Source organism: Sarcophilus harrisii, chromosome 3 (genome assembly GCF_902635505.1).
Source record: "Sarcophilus harrisii chromosome 3, mSarHar1.11, whole genome shotgun sequence".
NCBI lineage: Eukaryota > Metazoa > Chordata > Mammalia > Dasyuromorphia > Dasyuridae > Sarcophilus > Sarcophilus harrisii.
In genome coordinates, this window is record NC_045428.1 from 372,228,308 (window position 1) to 372,233,906 (window position 5,599).

General features: G+C 34.4%; 1 pseudogene; it reads right to left on the minus strand.

The window, feature by feature from the left end:
* Positions 1–4,153: 4,153 nt before the first annotated feature.
* LOC111719774 lies at positions 4,154–4,769 on the minus strand (annotated as a pseudogene).
* Positions 4,770–5,599: the final 830 nt, after the last annotated feature.

Genomic DNA, 5,599 nt, shown 5'->3' on the forward strand with positions numbered 1-5,599 from the left:
TAAATATTAGTTATATCTGAAAACTTGTGTTTTATTTCTCATCTCTTATCTATCACTTCTCTGGCAATAAATAGTAAAGAAAGATCCAACATCATATTTTGGAATTAGTATTTGTGATTAGTGATTAGGAAAGTGATTAGTATTTGTCTCGATCAATGATCAAATCCTTTGATGTTTTTCCCATTGCTATAGTCTTTGCGTCAGTTATTCTCCTAGTTCTGCTTACTTCACTTTCCATTAGTTTATCCAAGTCTTAACAAAATTCATTGAACCTCTTCCATCCATCATTACTTGTTAGCATGATTATTTCATATTTATTGTATTGTATTTGTTTTTCTATTACATTTACATGTCATAGTTTAATTCACCTGTGCCACAGTTTTTCATCCAGTTAATCTCCTGGAATTGAGTTTTATCTCCAGAAAGTTATCTTCTTTTAAGATGTCCCTGGAATCCTCTATCTATCTGTTTGGAGAGGATGAAAAGAAGATAATAAAGCGCTTTCCCAGGTCATGATTTCCTATCCTGTTAAAAGTCCCCTTTATGCTCCCAAGTCAGATCTCTCTCCACTCCTTTTATTTTTTGCTATTAATTTATGAGATCTTTCATTGCAGGAATTAATATTCTCCTTTTTTTCTAACTCCAGAACTTTGCATACAGCCTAACACATAGAAATCATTTAAAGGATGTTTTTGTTTTTTGACCAATCATAGATGTGTCCTTTCGCTTTTTTCTTTACATTCCTTGAACTATAGATGTTGTATTAAATTAAAACAGTGTCACTGGATAAAAGGATATTCACAATAAAGTGACTTTTTGAATATAGCTCTGTCTTTCCAGATTATTTAAACCTATTTATAGCTTTGATAGTATGTTAGTGTTATTTAACTGTCACAGGTCCTATAAAAATGGTCATTTGCCATCTTTGTAAGTTTATTTGAGATGAGATAGAAGATCAAAAATTTTAAAAAATCATTACAATTATGTTCATCATGACTTTTTTGCAGCAATGAAATGACTGATGCTAATTCCAATGAGCTTGTGAAGAAGAGAGCCATCTACACCCAGACAGGGGACTCTAGGAACTGAATGTGGATCACAACATAGAATTCTCACTCTTTTTGTTGTTCACTTGCATTTTGTTTTTTTTATTCATTTACTTTCCTTTTTTGATCTGATTTTTCTTGTGAAACAAGAGAACTATATAAATAGATCATCACATAATCTTGTTGCTATGTACAATTTCTCTTCGTTCTACTCAATTCACTTGGCATCAGTTCCTATAAGTCACTCCAGGTCTTTCAGAAATCATCCTGCTAATCATAGAAAAATAATATTCCATTATTTTCATGTGTCATGACTTATTTGGCCATTTTCCAATTGATGAACATCCACTCATTTTCCATTTTTTTGCCATCAAATAGAGTTACTACAAAATTTTTTGCACATCTGGGTACTTTACCATCTTTTATTATCTTATTATCTCTGTTCTCTGTCTCTTTGTCTCTGCTTCTCTTTTTCTCTTCTTTCTGTGTTATGGAATATTATTGTTCTATAAGAAATAATCAGCAGGATGATTTCAGAATGTCTTAGAGAGACTCCCATGAACTGATACTACATGAAATGAACAGAACCAGGGTATCCTTATACATGGCAACAGCAAGATTATATGATGATTAATTCTGATGGACATGACTCTCTTCAACAATAAGGTGATTAAGGCCATGAAGAGATGAAGAGAGCCATCTGCACACAGAGAGGATTATGGGAACTGAGTGTGCATCATAAAGTATTTTTACTCTTTTTTGTTGTTGTCTTGCAATTTGTTTTCTTTCTCAGTTGTTTTTCCTTTGTGACTGATTTTTCTTGTGTAGCATAAAATTTGTGAAATATGTATAGAAGAATTGCATGTTTAATATATACTGGATTATTTTTTGTCTAAGGAAGAAGGTGGGAGAAAGGGAGGGAAAATTTTGAACACAAGGTTTTGTAAACTTGAATGTTGAAAAATTTGAATTTATTTTGAAAATAAAAAGCTTTAATTTAATAAAAAGAAATGAGGTCCTTATCAGAAGATCTATGAAAATGTTTCCCAGTTTTCTGCTTCTCTACTAATCTTTGCTGCATTGGTTTCATTTGAGCAAAACCTCTTTAATTTAATGTAATCAAAATTATTGATTTTATATTTTATGTTTTCTTTTTCTTATTTAGTAATAAATTCCTCTTTTCTCTAAAGACCTGACAAGTAAACTATCCCTTGGTTTCCTAAGATGCTTATGGTACCATCCTTTATATCTAAATAATGTATATATATATATATTGACCTTATTTTGCTGTAGGGTGTGAGTTGTAAAAAGAGCAGTGTCCAGTGTGAGCAGTTCCACTATCCTTTTGCCAGGTGCTGTGGAGAGATCCAAAAAAGTGGTGAATGAAGGGACCAGATGGGTTAACTGCTTGGGGGAGAGGGTTTGCTTGTATCTCTACCGATGCAGAAGGAATTAGATGGGTGCTAATGAGCCACATTCACCTTGTTCATTGGAGAGAGACAGAGCAGACCCTTGAAATGAAGAAGACCGAAGAAACATCGGGCGGTTCCGTTGCTGACTGTACCCACCACTGAAAAAACATTGCAGTTATGGCAATTGACTCATGGACATCAAAATTTGTTAATGAGACTGATGCAGGACTTAAAACGCTCAGGAACCGTTGGAATCCCTGAGACATGAAAAGATTGTTGTAGGACTTGAAAACCCTGAGGAATCATTGGATTCCTGGAGACATGATAAGACTGTTGCAAGACTTCAAAATCTGCAGAGATCATTGCATTCCCTGGCACATGATGAGACTGTTGCAGGACTTCAAAAACTTGCAGGGATCATTGTATTCCCTGACACATGAAGTAATGGACAGTAGATTGGTTTTGGACTATCTCTTGGCTGCTGGAGGAGGTGTATGTGTGATTGTTATTTACTTACCCTCCTTCTAGGACTTCTGGAAATCTTTTACAATACCATGTTGATTCATATTCTTTGTTATATCACTACTTGCATGTACAATTCTTGTTTGTTACATCACGTTGGGCCTGCATTGGCTGTGGGGAGAGTCATCACTGCTAGTCTGTGCTTTATTGCTATGTGCTTGTGTAATATCTCTCATGCTGATGGGTTTGTGTATACTTATTTCTACTAAGACCCTTCAGCCCAGAAACCTGCGAACAATATCTGGCTTGACTCCCCACTTCCCTTTGGTGTTTTTCATCTCTCTTCCTGAGAAGTCAGAGAGGGCGTGACCACCTGTGTTCAAAAAGAAAAAAAAGCAGGAGATGTAGAGGGCTGAAACTCCAAAAATGTATGCTTGGATCAGAGAACCAATCACTCAAGCTAATTACCTATTCCATGCGAGACTATGACTCTATTAGCATATATTTGGATAAATGGCTCTTCTCATTGTTGGTACTTGTTCAATGTTTGGTAAGAAGATAATAATAAGCAAGGATTGGAAGGCAGAGGGAGGGAAGCAGAGGCACTTGGCAGCAGGATGAGGAGGAGAGAGGCTGGTGACTGTACTCCAGGATGCAGGATTTTGCTTGGTTGCCTCCCTCACTTCTCCCTCTAAAGACCAAGGACTTTAATTTATCCTGATTCTGGTTCACCCTGAAGCCCTCCAGGGAGCTAGTCTGTATTCTACAGACAGTTATTTATATATTTTGGAAATGAGACCTTTAACAGAAACACTGGCTGTAGATTATTTGTACTTTTTTTGTTTTGTACTTCCCTTCTATTCTTGTTTCTGTTGGTTTTGTTTGTGTACAACCTTTTTAATTTAATATGATGAAAGTTTTTCAATTTGCCTTTCATAATGTTCTCTAGTTCTTTTTTAAACAATTGATCATTAAGATGTTTATTAGTTTATTTAATTTAATTTAGCAAATTATGTAAAGTAATATTTTATAATGTTAGGAACCTGGCACACAATCTCCTTTTCTATTGATTCATTCAATTTTGGGTAGTTGATTTTCATTGTCAGTCTTTTTATCTCCTCCTCAGTAGTTACTTTATTGCTGTTTTCATTATTAAGGCCTTCTTTTTATCTTCTTACTATTTTTGGCATCAAGTTTACCTACTTCTAATTAGCAGGAACATTTTCACCAACTTTAGATATTTGTGGATAGTATTTCATTAATAAGTGATATGTAAATGGTTAATGGAGTAATTTTTTGAGTTTTCCACATTGGATAAAGAGGTTTTAAAATTTCTTCTTCCTCTCCTTCTCCCTCGTCTCCATTTTCTCTAAGAACTTGCCCTGGTATGTACGCTTTAGATGTATGAATTCTCCTGTTCCCAGCTGTTGTCCATTTATTTAAGTATCAACATACTTTGAGCCAGTATCAGCATAGAAGTAATTTCCTTTCCCATGGCTTTGGCCAGCAAACAATTCTCCTATATGTGTATCATTATTTGAATAGTGATAAATTCCAAAGCCATGCCTTTCACATTTACTTGGTCTTCTTCATATTTTGAATTATCTGCATAGAAAAAAGTACCATGATCAAGTTTTTTATTTTCTTGGCATTCTCCTATGTATTGACAACCATTCTTAAATTTGTAGGTCCCCTAATCATGGCTTTTACCATGTAACACCAGAGTGTTCCTCATATTTATCCCCAATGGGCAGCATTACTTTCCCATGTTCATGTGATTCTCCTTCGTATTCCCTGAATAAAGCAAGTTCTACTTCTTCTCAAATTCCTCAGACTCTTCATCAGACATTTCTTCACCTCCACCACCATGTCTAGAAGGTAGTCTCTAGTTCTTCTTTGGTCATAAATGCCTTTCTCCAAAGCTCTAATAGGTAAAGTTTCCCTTTCTTTCCTAATTTGTTTATGCTATCATCCTTTATACCCAAACCATGTATACATTTTGACCTCATTTTGGTATGGAGTGGGAAATGTAGGTTTATGCTTTCTGACATATTTCCCAGTATCCCCAGCAATATTTGTCAAATAGTGAGTTCTTATTCCAGAAGGTGGTATGTGGGGGCTTATGAAATACTAAATTACTATAAGCCTTGATTATTGTCTTGTATGTATCTAATCTAATACACTGATCCACCATTTTATTTCTTAGGCAGTACCAAATTTTTTTGATGACTGCTGCTTTATAATGATTTTTTAGGTTTGGTACTCCTAAGCCACTATCCTTTCTAATTCTTCATTAATTCCCTTGATAGTGTTGACTTTTTGTTCTTCCAGAAGAATTTTGTTATTATTTTTTCTATTTCTATGAAATAAGTTTTGGTAATTTGCTAAATTAACAATAATTTGGTAATTTTTGCTATTTGGCCCAATAAAAATAGACCAATTTAGTCAGAATTGTCATTTTTATTATATTAGCTTGAGCAACTGATTTTTCTAGTTGTTTAGAGCTGACTTTATTTGTGTGAGAAGTATTTTTATAATTGTGTTCATATAGTTCTTGAGTTTTTCTGGGCAGGAAAACTTCCAAGTATTTTATTTTGTCTAGGGTTATTTTAAATGGAATTTCCCTTTCTGAAGGGCTTTGTCAAGAATATATAGAAATTCTGAAGACTTGTGTGGGTT